The following is a 13,680-nucleotide window of genomic DNA, read 5'->3' on the forward strand; positions in this document are numbered from 1 at the left end:
GGTCTGACCTCTGCCTCAGAGGGGAGTCACCCCTTTCTGGTAACCCAGTGGCGACGATTCATCCCAGGGCTGGGGCAGATACTTCAGCAGCATAAAGCTTTGCCTCTGGAAGGAACCGATGGCCCCACCTGTCTAGCGCTAAAGTGCCACAGCCCCCATCCTTGCAGCGGGCACCCCATTTCCAGGGACCCTGGGGCCGAGCTATCCATACAATCAGTGTGTATCCCAGGGTCTCCCCAATCATGGGCTCCATCCCCTGCCGAAGAGCAGCTTCCTAGCCCCCTCTCCCTGCTAGCCAGGCACCCCAGTGAGTGCTGGGCCAGCCACAGGCTCTGGGGGGCTCTCTGTGGGCAAAGCCGAGCAGCACCCCCCAGCTCTTTGCGTCACTTTAGCTGTTTTCCTGGGCCGTGTGACACTGATGGGTCCGGTGAGCTCAGGGCAGGCAAAGGGGACCCGCTGATGGCCGCAGGTGCCAAAGCACTGCCCACAGCCTGAGCCTGGGACTGCGGGGGGCTTCCCCGAGCCAGCTGTTACCCGCAGCCTGGGCAGCTGGGCCACACACCCAGCGCGAGGGAGACGCCCGCGGGCTCGGCGATCTCAGCCCCCAGCTTGAGTCATTCCCTCAACTGTGCCAGGCCCCTGCTCGGGAGAGTGGTAACCCCCTAGCTGCCAGAGGCACTCATCCCTCAGGCAGGCAGCCCCCCAGCACAGAGAGCGACCAGCAACAGGGCACCGGGCGGCTCGACACAGGGCCACTGCTGGTGGAGGTGCAGGGGCTGCATGAGAGAGAAAGGCCCCCGTGCATTCGCATCACAGCAGGGACGGGGACGCTGCTCACAGGTGACTGCCTCTGCCCTGCCACAGTCAAAACTCCATAAAGAGCTGCCCAGGGGCAGCAGTTTGCAGAGAACAACAAGTGCTATCAGCCCAACAAAACCCAGGCGCTGTGCTGCATACCGCTGAGCCTCATCTACTACAGGCTTCTTCTCGCTTCACTGACGCGTGAGGTCTATACAGCTACACCGGTCTCTGTACCAGCCGTCTCCTCGGAGCTAACACAGCTGGTGCCAGTGTTCAGACACCAAGCTCTGCCTCCCACTTCAGCTGGGCTCAGGGAACTCAGCACCTCCTCTGTGCCTGCCATGCCAGCCTCAGCCCTGCAGTCGCCACCCGCTGCCCAGTTAGCACCCAGTTCAGCCACACCCCTGCAATGGCTTTCCCACAGACACGGCACTGAAGCCATTAACCCTTGATACAGAGACTGGAACACAGCTCTAACGAGGTTTGGGCCCATATGCAAAGCACGATCAAACCAGGAGTGCCACGAAGCTCCTATAAATAGATGAACTGCAAATGTGGAGGATGACTATGGTATAAGAGAGTCCTCCAAAACAGTCACATCCATGCTGTGGATCAGCACTGGTGCACGGTTTGCTTAGCACAGCTCTCAGACAGAAAATCCCTGACTGTACTGGTCAAGAAATGGAATAGGAAGCCTGCCAGCAACAAGCGTGGTTAGACACAGCCATTGCCAGCACCATGCAGTTTTCTGCAACTCCAGCACTGCCAACTTTTGCTCTGTAGGCCAGTGGTTTTCAAACTTTTTTCATTTGCAGACCCCTAAAAATTCTGAGGGGAGGTGCAGACCCCTTTGGAAATCTTGGACAGTCTGCGGTCCCCCAGGGATCCGCAGACCACAGGCTGAAAGCCAGTGGTGTAGGGTGTTTTTCGTAAACCCCAGCTGCTGGAGTCATGTGATGATGGGAGACTTTCCTACCTCCTGTTTTTAAAAAGCAAGTTTCTAACCCTTGTGTTTTCAGAGCAGAGCTTGGAGACATGACCCCTAAAGGCTCAGAAACCAGAAGGCCAAGAAAACAAAACCCAAATTATTATTTATTGTTCCATTTCTTATGTATCCTTATATTGTATAGCTGTATATAACTGCTGTATATAATTGTATATGACATTGGCGTAACTATTAATGATTTCACTATATGATGCATTTTATTATATAAATCCTATGAATTTGCAACCCATCTCAAGATCAGGCTGGGGTCAGCGATGCTGTCACTCAGTCACACACCCCAACTAGCCAGTTTGGGCAAGCACAAATCTCTAGTCAAGAATTTCCCACTGTCTGGTCAGTGAAAAGTACAGTAATGCATTGGCTGGTGTGCTAATGGCAGGAATAAGAACTGTTCTATGGTGTGTCATAGACCCCAATGCAGCTGACAGCTAAGGGAGATTCTCCTAGGGGCCTATGCTTTCAGAGCAGGAGGAGCTGAGTTCTGCCCCGTGACGTTATAATCAGGCACAATGTACCACACGGTGACGCTGTGACATCCTAGCTGGCCACAGCTTCTTACAGTGCCCGAGAAAGATGCCTGCAGGGTTTGTCAATATCATGGAGCATCCGTGCCACCTTCCAGCCCCTCTTGCCATGCAGCATAGTAAAGTGGCCCTGTCGCTTTGATTTCAGGGCTCTCTCCCCATAGACTGCTCTGTGGCCTCTGAACCCACCCAGGGACTGGAATACTCCGGGGTAGCCTGGAACAGCTTTGTGTCTGGGTCAGATCCCCACACCGTGGCTCAGGGGCAGCAGACGAAGACCTAACAAGCAAGCTCAATTTAGATAAAAATGCCCCTGGGGTGAGAACATTTCCCCAGGAGATCACAGTGTCTGCACCATGTGCTAGATCCCAGGTAACATTTGCACAGCCCGGTGAGACCCAGCTAATGCACTGTGGAGATGCGGCTCCTGGTGCTGTCTAACACCCCCGCTGCTTTCAGAGGGCACCGGCGGAACTTGTTGGAGCAGAGTCCAGATTTCCTGCCCATGGCTAGGCAAAGCAGGGCATAAAACAGAGTGGCTATGCATGGGCGCTCCTCACCCCCACACACCACAGAACCCGCTCCACAGCCGCTTACTCTTCCTCACCTGGGAACGTGGACAGCACGGTCTGGAAACTGCAGGGATCCACTGAGCACAGCCCCCAAGTGCAGCTGGAACGGGGGAGCAGCAGGCCTCCAAATGCTCAGACACTGCAGTGCTGGGGGCCAGGAGAGAGACTGAGTACCCCAGTCCCTGGTCTCAGTGTGTCACCACAACAGCCACAATGGGCCACCAAGTCTGTTCTGATCTGGGCTTTGCATGCACAAGTGCTTGACAGTGGGACATTGCACCGCCCTGCCCCACTGTGCCTCCAAGTCAGCCAGGTATGGAGCCTGACAGGAATCATTACTCCGGACGCCTGGAGGAAGACGTGGAGCCTTTGCCTCAAGGCGCTGGCTTGCACTCCCCCCGGCAGGCAGGGACTAAAAGCCAGTGCTGGCCAAGACAAAAGGAACTGCTGGTTTAAGCCCAGAGTTCCTCAGAGCCAGGTGTTACCTGCATCACAACCAGAAAGACGCGAAGTGTGGCACTGGGCCTACGTGGGGAGCAGCCATCATGAGTCCCTGTTGGCCAGGGCCTGGATTGGAATCAGTGAGACAACTCTGTTACCAGCTCCTGGACCCAGCCAGTTCTCTGAATTAAACCGGCCTATAGTGCAATGCTGCTAGAAAAGCAGCTAGGTAAAAATGGCACCTATTGACCCCACAGCTCCGCTCCCTGCATCTCAGAATCAGACCTGCTCCCTGTTCCCTCCGGTGACCAATCTATATGGATACAGCAGAGGGAGCTGGGTTCTGTTCCGCCTCACGCATCATCAACAGAGCAGCCAGGCCAGCACCCCGGACAGAACCTTTCCTGGGGGATGCGAAGAGCAGAAGGGGCTCAGCAGGGCTTGGAGCCTGGATGGAGTTTGCTGTCCCAGTGGGGAGAAAAGCCATCCTTTGACTTGCAAACTGAGCATGTTCTTGCTCCACCCCGGAGCAATACAGGGCCTGTGGCCTTCTGACTGCTGCTGTACATGACCAGAGAATGGTCTGTGCAAAGTGCAAGCCTGCACAGCAAACCAAGGGGGCCGGGTCTACCACCAGATCCACCAGCACTGACAGGCCTCATTTAGGGGCTCCTGGGTCACTAATTTCATGCATCAGTTCAGCATGTTTGGAAACCTAGGGCCGAGCTCACAAGCACAAAGAGTTTGGTGTTTCAGTGCATCATCCGCATAGAAATCTCTCTGCATCACAAAATCCACCGTGCTGCGTGGTACAGGGAGCAGTCTTCACATGCAATCTCCTGCATCCAGAGTGTAGCAGAACAAGACTGAGGTGCACTGGCAGAGGTGGGGGGCAGGGAGCCCCGGGCTGGAATAGCAAGGGGGCTGCAGGTCAGGACTGAGGAGCATCAGCAGAGATTAGAGAGGGTGCCTGGCTGCAGCCAATGCTCTAAATCTTTCACCTCCTCCAACAGCATCATTAATGAGCTACCTCAGCCCAACAGGGGAGAGAGGAAATGCCGTTTAATTACCTGGCTTGGGATCCATCTATTTCCTGGGTCCCCAAACCCGTGGGAACAGCTTATGTAATGCACCCAGGTGGGCAGATCATCTTCCTGAGGGTGAGAGGAAAGCAGTGCTGGCTGAGACAGGGCTGTCCTGTTCAGCCCATCCGCCTGGCTCTGCCTCAGTCTCTCCCCCCTGTTGACACAACCTGCTCTGTGTTTGCCCGACAAGGCACAGCCACTCTTCAAATATCCCCTGCGGTGACAGTGGCAGTTTGGCTCCCAGCCACGGCTCAGCCTTGGAGCCTCCACCTTCCTTTACCTAGGCCAAGGGTGTCCTCCTCTCTCCTTGTGTCCCACACACCTGGGCTTATGGGGCCTGCAGGGCAAATCTCAGCAGGATCGCCTCATCCCGGCAGACTCCAGGCAGCCAGATGTGACTCTACTGCACCGTCCTTACAGAACGGAGATCCCCCCGGGTAACAGTGGGTCGAGGGCCCCTCTGCTCTGTACAGCCCTTAAGGGTCCCATGGCCCAACAGCTCCTGCATTTCCACCCTGTCTAAGGGGGGAGTGGAATGGAAGCCTGGGGATGCAGCTGATCTCACCAGCCGGCCCGGAGCACACGAGAGGCAGAGATTGGTTGACAGACCCCCTGCAAAGGCCCAGGGCGAGGAATGAAAACCTGCCAGGGTGCTCAGGGGGCCTGCCCCCAAAATAACCATAACAGGAGGCTCCTTCCCCTGAGGCTTGAGCTGCCCCATGGGACGCTGAAACTTGTAGCATGGGTGGATCCAAATGAATGGAAGCAGGGCCCCCCCCATGCAATGGCCAGTCATGGCTGTGCAGGGAGCAGGGCTCAGCTGGACAGCCAGGTAGGTGCCAAGGGCCTGAGGCTGCAGCACCCAAGGGAGACATGAGACCTTTGGGGAGTGTATTCCCAGCCTTGGCCTCCTGGCCTTGTTGGGGTGAAAAGGGAGTTTAGCCAGGCCCAGGAGCCCAGGAGCATCATGCCTCTTTGCCCACTGCAAAGGGAATTCAGCACAGGGAGCCCTGCCCTGTGAAACTCTTGCAGGTGACTTTCCCTTGCGCAGTCTCATGCCTCTCCAGTGTAGCAATGCCCTGTGTTTTCCTGACAGTGTGTAAAAGGAAAACAAACAATGAAGAAAGGGCAGCCGGGCTCCCCCAGGGAGAGCTTGAATAGCATGGTGCTAAGGTAGATGGTAATAGTCTGGCATTTTCCCTACCCCACTGCAAAACCTGCTGGGACAAGAGAGACCCTCCCAGCTGGAAAAAGAGCTGGCTCGGCGGACCTGGAACACAGCTATCTAGGCATCTAGCATGCTGTTTGAGAGAGCCCATCACGAGAGGGAGCAAGTCCTCCTCGCTCTGCCTTCTCCTAGGGCAGGATTCACACCACATGGCTTAACAAGTGCCAAAGCCACAGGCCAAAGGCATCCCCAGTGCAAGTCCGGGGAAGTCAGAGGAGTTTGCACCAGGCATGACGCTAGACCCATGTGTGGCTGTGTGGCCCTGTAGTGCACAACTGCGAGATTGCACACTGGATGCTAAAGAGTGCACCAGAAGGACGAAGCAGAAGCTCTCCCAGGCGTGCAAGCATCAAGCCAAATGTTCATCTTCCTCCAGGGGACATCCATCGTCATGTCTGCAAACCATAGATCGGGGTCGGCAACCTTTCAGAAGCGGTGTGCCGAGTCTTCATTTATTCACTCTAATTTAAGGTTTCACGTGCCAGTGATACATTTTAACGTTTTTAGAAGGTCTCTTTCTCTAAGCCCATACTATATAACTAAACTGTTGTTGTATGTAAAGTAAATAAGGTTTTTTAAAATGTTTAAGAAGCTTCATTTAAAATTAAATTAAAATGCTGAGCCCCCCGGACCGGTGGCCAGGACCCAGGCAGCGTGAGTACCCCTGACAATCAGCTCACGAGCCGCAGGTTACCTACCCCTGCTATAGCTTATGACCCTGGAGAAGTGCTAATTGCTGCCACCTACTTACAGAGAGCAGGTCTCAGCCCCAGATTAATAAAGCTGTCGGACTGTCCCTGCTCTTGGTGTGATGTCCCATGTAGTTATTGTTATTATTTACTTGTGTTATTGTCATGGCTGGCAGCTCCAGCCACGGCCCAGGACCCCTTGGTGCTGGGCACTGTGCAAACACAGGACAAAGCGCTGGTTCCCTTCCCCAAAGAGCTGACAATCTAAGATCCCAGCGCTTCCAATTTTATTGAGTCTCATGATATTTGATACTTTGCTTAAAAGCCCAGCTCCTAGGGGTGACAGGATTAGGGGAGAATCTCACGGGGGGTGGTTCTAGCCCCTGTGATTGCAGAGAAGAGCTTGAAGATCTGAACGACCTTAACATCTCCAAGACCAGAAGGGAAAGAAAAAGAACCTTGGACCCATTGTTTTTAAAACCTCATGATTTGTAAGCCAAACTCAGGATTTTCTGGGTCCTGACTCATGATTTTTTGAGCACGTGGAGCTGGTAACACTGGAGTCCCTATGTTACCACTATAGCATTTCACTGGTTCAGTGGGCAGAACATAACCACTTCCCAGGAAAATACAGTCAGCAACAGCGGCTTGGCTTTGCAGCTGATCTAAATCATGAGGGTGCCTTGGTTTGATTATTAGTGTCTGTATTTGTATCACAGCAACACCTCAATCCCCAAACTGAGATCGGGGTCTACTGTGCCAGGTGCTGCACAGACTCTTAGTCCCTCCCCCCAAGAGCTGGAGTCTAACGAGACAAGAGGGGAGGGGAAACCGAGGCGTGGAGTATCTCCAAGCTTTGCCCCATAGCCACAAGACCAACATTTTCCCAACAAGCGATCCAGCCTCCTGGGGAGATAAAACCCTCACAAGCAATGGCACAGGGGTGTTACGCCAGCAGATACAGCCAGAGGTAGGAACCCTTTTTCACTAGAGGGTGACCTAGTGCCATGCACATGCTGACATCCTGCCCTGCGGCCCAATCCCCATCTTGGCACTGCACGAACCAGATCCTGATTTGTGGCCCTGATGCAGGCAAAGCTGCCGCTGACAGTGAATGCCCCTCGAGTCACAGCACAGCACGCAGTCTCTGGTAAATCCTAGCAAGCGATTGCATCTCACAGTAACGGAGAGACAGGACTCCACTGTGCTGAGTGTAAATGAGGTTCTTCCTTAGTGAGGCCATTGGACAAAGCAGGAGCTGAGCCTGGATAGATTCCTGCTCTCTGTCTAGCTCCCAGTCTAGTCAGCCTGGCCCATGGAATTTCTGAAGACCAGAGAGAGAGAGGTTTATCCTGCCTGCTAATCGTACCATGTCAGCTTCCCCCCAGCGCTGCCGTGCTCCCTGTGCCCCAAAGCAAGAGGGAGCATTTCTGGGAACACAAGGCAGAGACATCGGTGCACTTTCCAAGCCATGCCTGGTTCCAGCTCAGCAGTTCAAGGGAAGCCTCTCTTTTAGCTAGAAAGAGGAACAAGCTGTCCCCGGAATCCCCAGGGCTGCTGCCCCCAGTATCACAGCTGCCCTGGGGTTACTCCGTTCCCCCTGAGCTCCTGCAGCACCCACCAAGGGAGGGACGGGAAGAATGCAGAACATTCACAGCGGGGGACATGAGCGACTGGGCACAAGGTGGGCAATGTAAAACAATCTGCAAAACAGTCCTCAGCTCCAGTGCCCCAGTGGCTCAGGGAACAGCATGGCTGGTGGAAGGGGACAGGGGGAGGATTGCTGCAGGTTCCTGACCCCTTCTGCTGCACCAAATCCAGGTACTGCGGCTTGGCCTGAAAGTGGGGGGAAATTTGCTTCTTAAGGCGCAAATTTAAAGATATAAAGACATATGGAGTGAGTGCAAAGCTCAGCTCTCCTAAGGCTCCCGGCATGAGCAGGTCAGCAGCACGTCCTCTCACGCCTGCCAGTCTGTGTAACTGGGGTCCCAAGTTACTGAATCCAATCGCAGCACCAGAGAGTGTCCCACTGCAGAGAGCTTGGCCCTGCCACAGAGTTTCCCAGGCCTATGGCAATGCTCATTAGCCAGGCTGCCATGCTCTGAGCTGCCACGGCCATGGGGTCGACGCTGCCCAATGGATCAACTGGGTCAGCCCTTTCCAAAGGAGCTGTCCTGGGATGTGGGTCCCAAGCTGGGGCCTGGTGTTGCCCTGTCTCGCCTCCAGTTAGTGAGTCAGTTTCCGTCCAAACCCAGATTACCTGGGGGCACAGTTCCAGTTGTGGGGTCTGTTTTCATACTTTGTCCCATTGTGGTGACTGCAGGTTTCCGTTTTTTCACATCACTGGGGGCTCCCAGCCAATCTAGCTCAGCCACAAGCCCTGGGATTGCTGCAGGCATCCCTGGGGGAGGCCCCTGGCTCATGTTCTGCAGGGGGTCAAACTAGATGTACATCACAGTCCCTTCTGGCCTTCCCAGCTATTGTGACTCGTTATTGCCATGTTAAAAAACAAACAGCCCGTCCGTGAGAAAGGAGCAGACAGGCCTCCACGACTGGCCGGGAAAGCTTGCCCCCAGAATGGAGGGTGTGGTGCCACGCGGGTCAATATTACACAACAGACATTGTGTCCTCAGCTCCTTTGTATTCTCTGGGTTAGAGCAGCGCCAGTGCCAAGAGCCAGCGGCCCCGGCAGACAGGAGAGGCACTGCACTGCTCAGCATGGGGAGAGAGCGGGACGGGGTGGTGGGGCCTTAGCCAGGGAGCGCTGAGGGCGACAGTCTGTCCCTACACCACAGACCAGTCCCCTGACTTTGTCAAGAGTGGGGGTTGAGTGAACAAGCCCACCCACCAACTTGCAGTCAGGCAGTGAGGCTGCCATGCACCCCCTCCGTGGCCTATGCAGCCACTAGTCCACTCTGTGGGCTGGAGTGGCAGGCTCTGGTCTCCATGCACCCTATCTAGGGGGCACCTGGCCACTGCAACTGCTGCCTCCCCTTTTCCAAAGGCTTCTGCATCACACCCATCCCGGGGAGCCTTCCAGCTACAGAGCCTCCCACTGTGTTTGTCCAGGCTGGCATGATGCCGCACATGACAAGTTTGCACCTCTAGCTGCCTTTTGTTTGGCACAGGGCCCATCACTAGGTTACTCAGGACCTTGTCGCTATGTAACAGGGGCTCCTGGCCCTGGGGCCAGCTCCTCATTGCCCTGCACCGTGAGCTGCTGCTTACATCAGAGCCCCGTGCTGGCCAATGAACCAGAACGGCAGCGGTTCACACCCACTTTGCACAGGGTGCGGGGCAGTGAGTGCTTAGAACCCTTGCGCTTTGGAAAGTGCCGGGCAGAGAGAAAGAAATGGGCTGTGGAGCCTGATACGGTCACTGAGCCCAGGCAGGTGCGGGTGAGACAACGAGATGGTGATTGCAGGCGGCTAGCCCGGCCTGCAGTAGAATACAATGGATCAGCGAGGCTCAAAGAACGCAGCTGGGTGGTTTGGCTGCCTCCTAACTTTCCAGCACAGGGTATCCAGGCGCTGTGCAAACGTTCGTGGTCAGTGATTTAACGTCACAGCCTCCCCCAGCCCCACCCCCGGGACAGGTGTTAGTGCTGCTTACGCAAACACAGAGATTCAGCGATTCCAAAGCCAGAAGGGACCACTGTGATCATCTCGTCTGACCCCCTGAATCCCACAGCCCAGAGACCGGCCCCAGAATCATTCCCAGAGCAGAGCTTGAAGGAAAACATCCAATCTGGATTTCAAAACTGTCAGTGACAGAGAATCCACCACGAGCCTGGGTCAACTGTTCCAGTGGTTAATTACTCTCACTGTTAAAAATATGCCTTATTTCCTGTCTGCCTTTGTCTAGCTTCAACTTCCAGCCATTGGGTCATGTTAGACCTCTCTCTGCTAGACTGAAGAGCCCGTTATTAAATATGTGTTCTCCCTGCAGGTACTTATCAGTCACCCTTTAACCTTCTCTCTGTTAAGCTAAATACATTGTGCTCCTTAAGTCTGTTACTATTAGGGCATGTCACAGCAGTGCCAAATACGGAGGTAAAATAACCTCTCTACTGCAACCTGAGTTTCCCCTGTTTGTGAATCCCAGGATCACATTAGCGCTTTTGGTCACTGTGTCACGCTGGAAGCTCATACTCAGCTGATTATCCACCACGACCCCCAAATCTTTTCAGTCACGGCCTCCCAGGCTAGAGTCCCATCCCGTAGGTATGGCCTATATTCTCTGTTCCTAGATGGATGCCTTTAGCCATATTAAAACACTTATTGTTTGCTTGGGCCCAGATTACCAACCGATCCAGATCGCTCTGAATCAGTGACCTGCCCTCTTCGTAGTTTACCACTCCCCCAATATTTGTGTCACCTGCAAACTTTATCAGTGATGATTTTATGAACACACCCGTTCAATGATGACTCCCCATTTGCAATCACATTTTGAGACCTGTCAAGCAGGCACTGCAAAAGACTTTGCTCTGATACTGAGCTAGTTCCAATACTGATCATCTCAACTCATTTACCATGGGTAAGTTGCGTGTATAATTAAGCAGTGAAGACTCTTGCCTGCTATTCTGGAAAGCTCCATTATAAAAGAAAATTCTAACTAACCACAAATTAAAATACACACGCCCTCAGTTTCTAATGAGTTTGCAAACACCAGAGCTTTCTAGGCGGCTCGCAGTGATATTCATGCTCATCTCTAACTACAATCCACAGACTCACTGATCTGATTTTCCTCCCTGTTTTCACATATTAAAGCCATTAGGCAGCAGCCATAACAGACTCAGGGGGGTGGCATTTTTGCCAAATTCTCCCTCTCCAGAAGGTGCCATCATTTCACTTCTCCTCCATCCTGGTGGCATGTGGGAATTGCTGTGAAGAACACAGCCCACCTCCTTTGATTAATTCATTCATTTGCTGCTCACCTGCTGAGACAGCACAGAGTCAGGTAAGACAGGTACAGCTGTGTCCATTGTCACTTCTCTGCATGGTCAACGTCCGTGTTTTCAAATGACAGTTGTGGCATTTTGGTGGTGAGCGGTTATCCGTGAGGTTATCCCGAGCCATCATCCCACTTAGCAGCCCCATAGCGCAGGAAGGGCAAGAGTGAAGTTGACTTTTTCAAATGAATTATTTTTTAATTTAGTATTGCATCTGTTTTTTGAGACCGTTTATTAATAATCACTGCACCACTGCCAAACTCCAGAGAGCATCCCTAGTCACGCCAGTATTTAAACCTGTGCTTAAAGTACCGGCTTAAGGCCTATGGAAGTGCATGCTTAAAGGTGTAGCACCTGTGTTCATGCTGTCCTGAACCAGGGCCCGGGAGGTTATAACACTAGCCCCTTCTCCAGCAGCTTCCTGCCAAGGCTCTCAAAGCACGTGACAAACACTAGTGAGTTAAAGTGCACAGCTCCCGCACCAGGTAGGGCAGTGTTGTTATGTGTCACTACTACTCTGCTGAGGCACGGCGGTCCAGTGCAGGGCAGAACCTAAGGCCCATGCATTACTCATTACTGTGTTATTACGGGAAAGCCATCATAATGTCCCCAGCTAACCCCAGTGCCAGAGCTGTTAGGGCCTGTCCTGGCATGCCCGGCGGGGTCTGACTGACAAAGGTGCTGAGCATCCAGACTGCAGTGGACCCCGAGGGAGGAAACTGGCTTTTTGCTTTTAGGGCTCCTGCCACTATCACAGCTCCATACGCATGTAAAAAAGCTCAGGTAAGTCAAGCCCGGCCATTGTGCAGCCTCTGACCGTGCCAGAGGACAGCTAGTGAGCTGGCGCATGGCTGAGGAATCGGCTCTTGGGGTGCCTTTACACCATATGTCGCAGCTCCTTGCCGATTCACGCAGCTCGGAGACCCAGCTTTCCAGAGAGCATGGCTGCTCCACTCACTGCTGAGAGACTCCCTGGGAAGATGGAGACATTCCAACCTGCAGGTGTAACATCGCGGCGGGACACAGGGACACAGAGAGCAACTTGTGACTCAGACTTCCCCGTGTGCACTCTGGGTGACCCAAGGGAGACGTTCTTTGTCTCCAGCTGGGGACGAGACATCTGCTGCCTGCTGTCCTGAGCCTTGCGGTTACAGGGCAGATGGCATTCATAAACATCTCCCCCAGCTGACAGAGCATCCAACCCCTGGTTCATTCCCAGATCGGTGACAAGTGGTTCCTAGGGAGGCAGCTCTGAAAAAGGGGCTGGATTTGTGGGGGAAGGGCACAGACCTCTCTGAGTTCCCCAAAACTCTCTCCCATCGAGCTCCCCAATGTACTGAAATAAGCGGTGTCCTTGGGAACACAGCTATGGCCCTACATGACCAGACCCCTCATGTCTGGCCTCTGCTGATGCCTGATGCTGCATAGGGAGGAGTAAACAAGGTAAGGCTGCCAGCTGCCTCCTTCACCTATGGGGATTGGCTGCAATTTGTTTATCCCTTCCTTAGCACAGGCACCCTCAGGCTGAATCCCGGTCACACCTATTGTCCAACCTGGCCCCGTTGTTATTCATTGGCCTGCATGGCTTGGCACTGCCCATGCAGATCCCAAGGAAGGTCTCTGCTCACGGGGCCCAGCCAGACAACCGAGGAGGGTGGGGAAGAGGTTTGAGTGTGGGAAGAAGAGTTATGGCAGAGAAGGGTGGGGCAGCAGGCTCACTCTTACACACATATTGGCTCCTCTGCTCTGGGGGCTTTGAACGTTGACATGTAATTGCAGGGAGGGCTAGCGAAGGGGGCCGGGGATCTGAAGGAGGAGGAGACCTTGCACATTCCACAAGCAGCTGCCAACCGTGGCACTTGGATTAATGGGGCCTGGCACTCACTGTCCCAGCCCGACACATGTCGTGGTGCTTGGCTGTAACGTGCGTGCGCTGGTCAGCTGTGCCGTTTCCGACCCAGGGATTCTCCCTGGATTCTCATCATGAGCTACCACAAGTTGGCTGTAACTCTTGGAGGTGCCATGCTGACTAGCAACAAAAGCCATGTGGGGCGTCTCCTGGAGCTGAGCGGTGAAAGCCTTGGAGAACAGAGCACCTTGTGCCATAAAGCCCCTGGGACGAAGCAGCCCAGCTCAGCAGCGAGAGCTTTCAGTGAGACAGCAATACCATGGCAATCTTTAAAATGCGTTTTCATAACGTAGCTGTCCTTAGCCCTTTTAAATCTGAGGTGCTCAACGTGCTTTACACATACACACACAGGGTAAGCAAGGGATAAATGAATGGAGCACGGCACCCACCACTGAAACGGAGCCTCTTCTGGGGTGCAACATGGTAGCTGTCTCAGAGTCAACAGCAACACAACACACCGGCTCAGGTCAGGAA

The 13,680-nt window shown here is 53.9% G+C and overlaps 1 long non-coding RNA gene across 1 annotated transcript in view; it reads right to left on the reverse strand.

Moving 5' to 3' along the window:
- Positions 1-13,680, reverse strand: part of LOC122463550 — a 35,304-nt gene that overhangs the window by 15,600 nt on the left and 6,024 nt on the right. The gene's annotated exons all lie outside the window — the stretch shown is intronic.

Source organism: Chelonia mydas, chromosome 22 (assembly GCF_015237465.2).
Source record: "Chelonia mydas isolate rCheMyd1 chromosome 22, rCheMyd1.pri.v2, whole genome shotgun sequence".
Lineage (NCBI taxonomy): Eukaryota > Metazoa > Chordata > Testudines > Cheloniidae > Chelonia > Chelonia mydas.